The sequence below is a fragment of the Rhinolophus sinicus genome, linkage group LG05, assembly GCF_036562045.2.
Source record: "Rhinolophus sinicus isolate RSC01 linkage group LG05, ASM3656204v1, whole genome shotgun sequence".
Lineage (NCBI taxonomy): Eukaryota > Metazoa > Chordata > Mammalia > Chiroptera > Rhinolophidae > Rhinolophus > Rhinolophus sinicus.
Window position 1 is genome coordinate 125932909 of NC_133755.1, and position 12676 is coordinate 125945584.

Consider the following 12676-nt stretch of genomic DNA (forward strand, 5'->3'; position numbering starts at 1 on the left):
GTACTCTTTATCAAATTGAGTTAGTTTTTCTCTATTTACTGAGAGTTTTTAATCATAAATCAGTATTGATTTTTTTTCAAATGTTTCACTGCATCTATCATGTAATTTTTATTTTTCAGTCTGTTGATGGGATGGATTATGTTAACTGGTTTTCCAATGTTGAACCAGCTTTGTGGACCTAGGATAAATCCCACTTGGTTGTGGTGTATAATTCTTTTCATACATTGTTAGATTTGATTTGCTACTATTTTATTGAGGAGTTTTACATCCAAGTTGATGAGACATATTTGACTCTCAAAGAAGTTACTTTGTCTGGTTTTGGTATTATGATAATACTAATTTCATAGAATTAGTTAGAAAGCATTCCCTCTGCTGCTATCTTCTGAAAGAAGGTGTAGATAATTAGTATAATTTCTTCCTTAAATGTTTGGTAGAATTCACCAATAAAACCCACATGGGACTGGCACTTTGTTTTGTAAGGTTATTAATTATTGATTCAATTTTTTTAGTGGTATAGGTCTATTCAGATTGTCTATTTTTTTTTGAGTGAGCTTTTGCAAATTGTGTTTTTCATGGAATTTGGTGTATTCCATCTGGATTACCAAATTGTGGCAATGGAGTTATTAATAGTATTTTTTTAATTATTATTTTAATGTCCATAGGATCTGTATTGATATTCCTTCTTTCATTTCTGATAATAGTAATTTGTGTCCTTTCTTTTTTTTCTTAATTAACCTAGTTAGAGGCTTTTTGATATTATTGATCTTTTCAAAGAACCAGCTTTTGATTTTGTTGATTTTCTTTATAGATTTCTTGTTCTCAATTTCATTGATTTCTGCTCTAATTCTTATTTCTTTTTTTCCTGCTTACTTTGGATTCAATTTGTTCTTCTTTTACTAGTTTTCTAAGGTATAAACTTAGATTATTGATTTCATATTTTTATTCTTTTCTAATATATGTATTCAAAGCTACAAATGTCCCTCTAAGCACTGCTGTTACTACATCCCACAAATTTTGGTAAGTTGTATTTTTGTTTTCATTTAGTTTAAAATACTTTTTAAATTTCTTTTGACATGTATTCTTTGATCCATGTGTTATTTAGTAAAGTGTTTTTAATCTCCATGAATTTTGAAATTTTCCAATTATCTTTCTGTTATTGACTTCTGATTTAATTCCATGTGATCTGAAGGCCGACATTATATGATTTCTGCTATTTTACATTGGTTAAAGTGGGTTTTCTGGCCCAGAATATGGTTTATTTTGGTAAATATTTCACGTGAGATTGAGAAAAATGTGTATTCTGAAATTATTGGATGAAGTAGTCTAGAGATGTCAAATATATTCAGTTGATTGATGGTATTATTCAGCTGAATTATGTTTCTACAGATTTTCTGTCCGCTGAATCTGTCAATTTAAGATAGAGAGGTATTGAAGTCTCCTACTATGGTAGTGGATTCATCAATTTCGTTAGTACCTATTTTTTAAAATAATCTTTCTTTGGCTTCTCTATGTTTGAGTCATATATATACATATGTAGATATATATGTAGATATATATGTAGATATATAGATATACACATATGTGTGTATAATATACATATATAATCAAATCAAATATATATATACACACATATATATATATATATATATATATATATATATATATATATATATATAATAGTATATAATGATCTTTTGATTTATACTTTTAACTCTAAACAGGTATGTAATAGATTAGTACTCAAAGGTTTTATTTCATCTTAACTTTCCAGTTGTCTTGTGTTAAAATTTAAAGTTTTTAAAAATTTAAAGTTTTCTTTCTAAAAGTTTAAAAATTTAAACTTTTCTTTATAATTTCCTTTCCATTTCACAAACATAGCAAAAGATAAATACATACTTGTTTTATTTTTTTCATAATTGCCATCTTTGATGTTACCAAATCCACCCATAAATGAGAAATGTGAAGAAAAATTCATACAAAGACCAATACTTTGGCTTATTTTTATTTCCTGATTGGACTCTATTTGACATGAACAACTCATTCCTGCCATTCATTTCCATATGTCCATAAAGAACAACTGGAAATGTTTCCTCCTTCTAATTCAGCTGTGTCTTGAATTAACAGGTGCCTCCTCCCTGCACATAGCTGTATTTATCCATATTCTATACATAGCTGTGTATATATATATATATATATATATATATATATATATATAATGTATCTATAATACTTATTATAATTTGTTTACACTCAAATAATTCAATACAGTTGATGTTAACAAAGCTTTTACACCATCAGTAAATCCCTCAAAACTCACAAATACTGAATGTCTTAACAGTGAACAGTTTTGCCAAGTTTTTTTTCCCCCAAACCAAGCTTTTATAGTCTCCAAATCTCTTTCTTAAACTCTCTCTTAGTTTTACACTTTGTTGATGTAATACCTATCTCCACAACTTAATTTGCTACACAAAGGAATTATCAAGTGAGTCTGAGGTTGTTAAGGTCATTTTTTATGAGATATGGGCAAAAGAGATGTTCCTTTACCCCCTACCAGAGAAATGCCCAAAATATATTATAGTCATAGCACAGTGGTTTGAAATAGTGAAACCAAACATTATATTCATGGCTAAGAAAAAAGTAAGTTCATTTGAAGCTTGAGCTATTTGCTTGTTTCCTTGTTCTTTATCACTAGTACCAAAATTTAAACATTTTGCACTGCCTCTGTGGGACATAAGTAGAGTTTAAAGAGAGAGAGTCAAGAAAACAACAAAAATTCTACTTAGAAGTACAATGTTGGCAACCATGGCAAATTATTTAATGTTTGACAAGTATTTAAATTGTTGGCTGTTTCTCCAAATATAAGATTAGTCCATGGACATAATTTGCTGTTGTTTCCTTCCAAAAACAAAATGACTCTAAAATGGGCATAAACTGATGAAATGATGCCACTGTAACATACTGAGGCTGTAGAATATAGCAGTATGACACCTGGAGCCACATCATCTGGATTTGTTTATCTATAAAAGGAAGACAACCATGGTACTTATTTCACAGGAGGTTGTGGGAATTAAATGGGTTCATATTGTTAAAGTATGCTGGACATGCATGGGAAATGTTAAGTGCTCAGTAAGTGTTAATCTCCTTTTGTATGCTGCACATGGTATGGGTCAGGAAAAAGGAGGAGCAAGTCAACATTACCCATACTTGTTGCTATGCACTATGGAGATGTTTCAGATCAGACTCCAGACAGGAATGTTGCTTCTTGCTAATAAGGATTGAAATAATCATAGAGAGAGGTTGCCAGTTTCTATGGGGAGAAAACCAATTCCAAAGAAGGGTCCAAACTACTGGCAGCCGCTGAGAACTCATCCTGTGTTCTTTTGGTACTAGGTAAAGCAGGTAACCATCAATTTGTGAAGCATATATAAAGAAAAGGTTTTGCATACAAATAACAGATAAAAATTCAATCCTAAATGTTTATACACTAAGCAAGTGCACAACTAAACTTTCTACAACTAATAATAGAGGCCGAAAATAAAAGGGGAAATGCTACCACCATTGGTGTTGTGTACAGAACTGTGGCTTCCAAAGATGCCCATATCCTAATCCCTGAAACCTGTGAATATGTTACCTTACATGGAAAAAAAAAGGACTTTGAAGATGTGGTTAAATTAAGGATATAGGGAATTTACTTTGGGGTATCCATGTGGACCTGATGTAGTGAATCACAAAGGTTCTCAGAAGATGGGGGGGAAGTTTCAGAGTCAGGGAAGGGAATGTGGTGATAGAAGAACAGTCAGAGAGAGAGAGAAGGAGAGACTTGAAGATGTTGCGATTGGCTCTGAAGATGGAGGAAGCAGTCAGGAGCCACGACAAAACACACTCTTGCCTATATCCTCCATAAGGAACACAGTCCCTCTCACACATTGGTTTTAGTATCTCTGGCCTTTAGATCCATAAAATAATAAATCTGTGTGTTTTAATCCACTGAATTTGTGATGATTCATTATAGTTGCAATAGGAAGCTGACATAATTGGCCATAGAAGAAAAGTAGCTTGGATATACACATGTACACACACACATACACATACACTGTTAGTCTAGGACTGTTGCACTATGGCATAATTCAATAATGCGAGTCACCAATTCTCCTGTAAGAAATAGCTAAGATAGTATTAACTGTATATTCTTTGTACATTGTTCCAGTTGTGTAGAATACAATGAAAAACTCTTCCATTTTCATCAACAAAATGTGCTGTACTGTTTACTTTCACCATATCCTTAGTTTGGAAAACCAACAAAGAATAACTAATAAGCAACAAATGTGTGTATACTTCCTGAAAAGTGAATCAGGTTTCCAGTTTTCTAAGTGTGCATTAAACCTTAAGGTCTGTAAAGCTAGAGTTCATGCTTTCTTATCCCTAAAACCTTGCACAGATTATGGCACCGGAAAAGGTCTCATTCAAAGTTTGCTGAGCTCAATTGAACAAGGTAATAAAAACTAAACAGTATGTCTTACATATATTTTTTGTTCAATCATTCTGAGTATCAATCATACGTACTCTTATGTGTGTATGCCTGTATATATATATATATATATATATATATATATATATACACACACACCACACACACACACATAATGTTTGACTACCGCTTTACCCTCTCTTATTTGTGCTGTGCTTTATTTTGGTCTCTTTGTTTCTTTTTTTTTCTTCTATATTTTGCATTTAATATTTTCTGACTGCAGTTGACCATGGGTAACTTAAACCACAGAAAATGAAACCATGGATAAGGAGGAGACCATGGTATATAATTAACGTATATCCAATACTTTCTAATGTTACATAAGAAATTAAATGCTACGCCAATTCTCAGTCTATATCCCTTTCTATTCCACTCCACAAGCATACAGTATCAGTGGGAACAGGTTGCCACTCTGAAAATGAATCTAATGGTTAAATTACCTAGTTTTCATAAAACATGGCCCCTACACACCACCCAGATGCTTCTTTTGGTGCTTCAGCTAAACAATCAGTGATTGATTCCCTAGCAGGAGTTTCAGAAGAATTGCCAAGAGGGCAAGGTGGCTCCTAGCATAACTCAGGTTGGTCACCATGTCTCCCCTGAGACTCAGTGGCCCAGTTAACAAGGCTTCAGCACACCCTCCCTTCTTAGATTTGTCCATGTGTCCCCATGCTCCCACAGAACCACTTAAGGCAATTTCTAGCAATACTAAAGAATCAGTGGGAAAGAGCTGTTGCTGCAAACGCGGGCAGTGAACTGGACTGCCTGGCTGAGCTGAAGCTGCTCCCAGTTCCACATTGTAGTCTAGGTCTGCACAGGGGTTGAGAAAGCCACTCTGAGGTTGCAAAGGGAAAGCAGTGAGGCTGTGGTTAAGGGAGATTTCTCCAGGATACTTTGCTAGCTTTTCTCTTTAGCTCTTCAGGCTTTCACTATTTTCCCTGTTTATCAGAAAAAATATTCTGTGGATGTGGCATAATGAGATTTGTTCTAGCCTTCAGGCATTTCTGAAAACAAACAAACAAACCAACCAACAAACCAAAAACAGCTTAAAGGCCAGATTTTAAAAAAAAAGATTCATGGAACTGACGGTTTCTGGTATGCCAGCACAATCAACTGAAGAATAAAACATCTAAATATCTTCTCTATGATGGTATTTTTTCAGGACAGCTGAAAGGCCTTACGTAACTTACCTTAAGACAAGCAATAGAAAAGCTGTTACAAATGCAAAGCATCATTGTCATGTGACAGCATGGATATTCTGTAAAGACCTGTCCTGGACAGGTGTGGTAACACACAAGGCTGAAATTTAATTAGACTTGTCTACTAAATTGAGCTAGGACTTCAATTCAATAATTTATAGTTTCCCCTCTACTTGAAAATCAGATCTTCCTAAATATTTATAATGACGGTCTTTTCTCTTCATTTAAGTCTGGGTTTCTCAACTCCAGCATTATGGACACTTGGGGCTGTCCTGTGCATTGTAGGACGTTTAGCAGCATCCCTGCTTCCAACATTTAGATGGTTGCATCACCACCACCTCCAGTACTGACAGCCAAAAATGTCTCTAGACATTACCTTATGTCCCCTGGGCACAAAATCACCCCAGTTTAGAACCACTGTGTTAAATGGACTACCACACCCATGCAACGTCAATCAATACTTGCTTCACCTGGTTCCATTTAAACATATTTCCTAGACTCAAAATGAAAAATAAGGAAACAAAGAGTGATTTCAATTTAAACAGTGTTTGCTTCAAGAAAAATAAGAGAGAGAGAGAGAGAGAGAGAGAGAGAGAGAGAGAGAGAGAGATTTTAAGAAATGCCAGTCAAGCTGTTCTAAGGAATAAGACTCATGCTGCATAGAATGATTGACATTGAATCCCTATGAAAGAAAGAGTATGGATTGCAGGAGAAAGATAAATGGCTTAGTATATGGTCTAGATCCAAATGGCTGGAGCAGAAGTAGGGGTGGTGTGTCAGTTAATTCAGGTGAACTCAGACCAGCCACAAGGCTCTTCAATGACGAGGGCATCCAGATGCATATATTACAATGAAGTAGTAGAATCATCATTTGACCCCCAAAATTATGCCAAGTTTTAGTAATATCTGTGTAGATTATTAAACTCATTTCAACAAACACACAATGAGCATCTATCACGTACAGATAATTACACTAAGTGCTAGCAATATCAACCTGAATACAAAACATTTCTGAACTTTAAAGGCTTCACGTTCTATCACAGTAAGACTGTAATTTAGACTAAAAATCTCCAACATTGTGTAATTTTAAAAATATGGAATGTAAAGTTTATTAACAAGATGTGAGGATTTAATCAAACTTGTGGAAACTGGATTTAGCGATGATATTTATCTGGGAGACGAGTCTGGGCTTTGAGGGGAGTGCTAACCTTTGCTCATCACCCATTTGCTATGTTCCAAACAGAAACTCATGTTATTGTAATATTGTAAAGTGATGCGATTACCTCTGTTATAAAGAGTGGAACACTGAGATACAGAGAAGAGAAGTAGCTTACCTAAGATCACTCAGGATTTCAACCTTTATTTTTCTGATGTCAAACTAATGGTCTTTTTTTTTTTTTTTTTTAATTTTTACTTGGAAGTAATTGCAAGCATACAGAAAATGGCAAAAATAAGAAAACACATATAATACCCATGTACCTTTACCTAGACTCACCTAGTGTTTACAGTTTGCCCCATTTTTTTAAAAAATAAATTTATTAGGATGACAATGGTTAGTAAAATTACATAGGTTTCAAGTGTACAATTCTGTAATACATCATCTATACATCACATTTTGTGCTCACCATCCAGAGGCAGTTCTTTCATCACCATATATTTGACCCCCTTTACCCTCTTGTAAAACCCCCATTCCCCCTTACCCTCTGGCAACCACTAAACTGTTGTTTGTATCTATGAGATTTTGTTTCTTTGTTTGTCTTTTGTTTTGCCATTTGCTTTGCCGTGCTCTTTCTCACACTCCTTTTACATGTAAGAAAAGAGAGATAGTAATAATATATTATATAAGTATTAATAATACATTGTATGTATTACATTTATACATTATATATTACTACATTATAAATTATTATATATTATATAACATTTTTTCTGAACAATTTGAGAGCAAGTTGCAAACATAATGGCCATTTACCTTAAATTCTTCAGTATGTCTTTAATAAAAATAAGGATATTCTCTTATATAACCACAGTACAGATATGTACTTCAGTAAATTTGAACATTAATTGAACAATGCATTAATTGAACAATACAATGCATTTGAACAATGCTTTTACATAATTTTACAACCATATTCCAATTTTTTCAATTAATTCAATAATGTTCTTTATAGTAAAATTTCCCTATAGTACAGGATCCAGTTTAGAATTAGATACTGTATTTAGTTGTCATACCTATTTTTTCTCCTTTGATCTGGAAAATTTCTACAATCTTCCTTTTTTTTTCTGTGACATTGGCATTTTTGAGGAATATAGCCCCTCCCCCTTTTTAAAAAATGTTCTTCATTTGGAGTTTCTCTGAGGTTTCTTCCTGATTAGACTCAAATGCATTACTGGCTGGATGCTGGATTAGTGAGGGATATCCTTTGCAGGGCGTTATATGGGAGACACATGATGACATTCTGTCTTTTATTGGTGATGCTAATTTTGATGCAACTGTCAAAGTGTCATCCCATTTCTCCACTATATAGTTACTGTGTTTCCTCTTGTAATAACTAAACAGTCTCTGGGAGGACACCTCTTGACAGTACACATATCTTACTCCTCTTCAGAATTTCTGTCTAGACTTAGCACATATTGATACTTTCCTGAATCTGCTCCAGCACTGCTCCACATTTACCCGTTGGCCTTTAACATACAATAAGTAAAGCCCTCCTTTCTCTCTCGTTTGTCTATTTACTTTTGGGTTAAAATCATGAATGCTTATTTTTTTTAGTAATTATCTACACCTCATTACTGTCATTCATTATTTGGGGCACAAATTGTTCTATATTTGGCCAAGGGGAGATTTTCAAGCTGGGCCAGTGTCTTTGTAACATGCCCCATCACTTTTTTGAGCACATCCTAATTTTTTGGCACAACAAAATGTCCCAGCCTCATCTTGGACCCATCTTGCCCCAATCTAGAAGTACTGTTTCCTTTTAATAGGAGATAGATGATAGAGAGCAAGATGTGGAAAACTCATTGCTCCTGGGGTATTGCTTCTAGACCTAGCTGCTATCTAGATGTATACATGCATGTGTATACATGTGTATATATAATTACATATACACATATATAAATACACATTACATTGGTTACCTACATACATGTCACATATGTATGTGACATATTGCTTCGGTTTTCCTTTAAGTTTTAATTTTTTTCTCAAAACACAAAAAATAACCTTACTATAAAATTACTTTACCATAAATAACATTTACATTTACAATGTAAAGAAATACACTTCTAAAAAAAAAAAACTATTGTTTTTCATGTGTATGTATATATGTATATATATATGAACATTTCACATATGAAATATTAGAATATTTAGAAATCATGAGCCCACATGAATACCCTCAATTCCATTCCACTCCGACAAGATTTCTGGTTGCCTTCCCCTTCTTTATTTAAATGCCCTTTCTTCCAAATTGAGAACTCTAACTCCCAACAATATCATCATATTTACTTATTTACTTAGACCTGTAATACAACTTAAATAGTTTCAGATTTGCTTTGCCCATACTATAAAAAAAAAAAAAAAAAATGAGTTCAGGATTCGTTTGTAGTTCCTCCCACCAATATATCACTAAAGATTGAAATGTCTTAATAAAGTACTTAGATTTGATTTTTTTTCCCCTTTACTTTCAGTTTGGTTAAAAATCATTGGAAGTAGTTGCATTTGCTTCAGTTTTCCTTTAAGTTTTAATTTTTTTTCTCAAAACACAAAAAATAACCTTACTATAAAATTACTTTACCATAAATAACATTTACATTTACAATGTAAAGAAATATACTTCTAAAAAAAAAAAAAAACTATTGTTTTTCATTTGTTTCAATATTTAAGAAAAGTAACCTCTCATATTAAAAATATACTATTGGTTTTAGAAATAAGAAGTGACTTTCATTTGTGCCACTGGATGTTTCAACTGCATGGATCAGGATGACAGTTAACTGACTAAATATTCAATTAGATACTGTCTACTGAGATCCCCTCTCTCTGAATGGAAATATTTTACATAAACCAAATTTTTCAACCAGTATACATGGTGGTCTGACCCAGGAATGTTTGCCTAGGCTCCAAGCATCATTGACCCCACAAGTTCTCCTAATTCAGAAACTATTAATAGTCCAAAGTTAGTTAAAGTGATGGCATATTATAAATGCAGCCGCTGTGATTTCTGGCTCTATCTGGGATGTATGATATTGTTGTATATTGTAAAAGGTTGCATACTTGGCATTTGACAGCCTTGGATAAAATTTTTATCTCTAGGTCTTTAGGAAATGCCCATTTCCTAATCTATAATATATATAATTAGGATTATTGTATATATAAGAGAAACTATGTTTATCCATCTCTTTTTTTGAGAAAAAAGTTGTTTATTCATAAAAGCAAAGCCATTCCATTGTTGGTTACATGGTCCCACCTCATTTGTGATATGTTCTTTAGCTATGAAATCCTCTCCTGGGCGTGACACTCTCTCTCCTACTAACCCGATCATTGACTTTGTGCCCCTATTTAACCTTCTTCACTGGACTATTAGCTCCATGAAAACAGGGATATTATATTCTTATTAGTGGGTATACATATATATACATATATATTTATATGTGTGTGTATATATATATGTGTGTATATATATACATATATACATATATATATATATATATATATATATATATATATGATGCTTATTGGTGCTATCACCTTTTTTTTCATCATCTTTACAATAATAGTAATTATTCTTGGTTAAATTTGTAGGACACACACACACACACGCACAATATCACATGCTTTGAGGCCAAACCTTGGTAAATCTATTTCCATATATAAATAGTTACCTCTATTATATCCCAGAATTGTACAATATGGATAGACGTTATATTATCACTGCAACACTTACTTTCTAGAAATCTCATAATTAAAACTAAGGAAATCTCATCCAGTTTGCTCCTTGGGCCTTCTGAGTCCCATGATGATTAATTGTGGGCACATCATTTTCCTTCAGGGCCAATTGCAGCTTCTATCCAGAAGGATGCAGCCTATTCCCTAGAATCTAACATTAGTACACCTTTTCTCAAAAACGGTGCCATTTTCTCTTCTAGCCCTCACCTGATAAACCGTGAGTGGGCCACTCCTTCAGTCAGCTGATACTGGGGCAGACCTGACTGACGACATAATACCAACTGCCACATGTCACACCCAAAGCAGAGCCAGCTGAATTCCAGAATATTCCAAGGTGGAGACCTCAGATACAAAACAGAAGCACCTGGACACTAATCTTAAACTGAGCACCACACGTACATAGCAGACTATCTCCAGCTAACTTAGAGCTTAAATAACAAACTCCAATGCAGTCAGCCACATTCAGAGATGTTGCTTTCCTCGTAGGAGACAGAGTTTGGAGTCTCTGAGATTTAACAGTCCCACTCCAGTTCTCTTACCACATTCCTCCTCTTCAAGAGCCTTCCTACATATAAGTGAGATCATATGGTATTTATCTTTCTCAGTCTGACTTATTTCACTTAGCATAATATTCTCTAGGTCCATCCATGTTGATACAAATGGTAAAATTTCATTATTTTTATGGCAGAGTAATACTCCATTACATAAATGTACCATAAGATTTTTTTATTCAGTCTTCTACTGATGGACATTTCAGTTGTTTCCATACCTTGGTTATTGTGAATAGTGCTGCATAAACATAGGAGTGCATATATTTTTTTGAACTAGTGTTTTGGATTTCTTTGCATAAACACCCACGAAAATCAATGAGCAAAAAAAAAACAAATAGACACAGAGATACAGAGAAAAAAATCTGATGGTTGCTAGGTCAGAGGGGGTTGGGGGGTGGGGGAGAAGGTGAAGGGATTAGAAAGTACAAATTGGTAGTCACAAAAATAATCACAGGGATATGAAATACAGTATGGAGCCTATAATCAATAATGTTTCATAGATTATGTAGGGTCCCAGATGGGTACTGGACTTATCAGAGGGACCACTTCACAGATTGTGTAGATGCCTGACCACTGTGCTGTACATCTGATGTAGAATAGTATTAAATGTCAATTATAAGTAAATATATATATATATATATATATATATATATATATATCATATATAAATACAATATATATAGTCATGTGATGTAAAGTACAGCATAAGAAATATAGTCGGTATTGTAACAGTAATATATGATGTCAGAGGGGTAGTAGACTGGGAGGAGAGTTATCACTGTCAGGGGCATAAATGTCTAATCATTATGCTGCTTTGTAACCTGAAACTAATACCGTGTTTCCCCGAAAATAAGACCTAGCCAGACCATCGGCTCTAATGCATCTTTTGGAGCAAAAATTAATATGAGACTCGGTATTATATTATATTATATCTGATAATATATATCTGATATGATGTGATATGATATGATATAAGACCCGGTCTTATATTAAAATAAGGTATATATTATATTATATTATATTATATTATATTATTCCAGTCTTATATTAATTTTTGTTCCAAAAGACGCATTAGAGCTGATGGTCCAGCTAGGTCTTATTTTCAGGGAAACAGATATATATATATATATATATATATATATATATCTGTTTATATATATATATATATATATATATATATAGAGAGAGAGAGAGAGAGAGAGAGAGAGAGAGAGAGCTCCTTCCTAAATTCCATGTTAAATTTGGTTTGCTTCTTAGCAGTAAAACTTTTTTTTTTCCACTCAGTAGTCAATCTTTGCTCTCCACTCTCTTTATTTTTTTTTCATTAAGACACATCTATATATTACTGCTGTTTACTATGAATAACATGGTTCTTTATGCCTAAAGGCTTTTCTTGGCCATGGGAACATGTTAAGTTCCCACACAGGGCAAGGCAGAAGTGTCAAACAAAAAT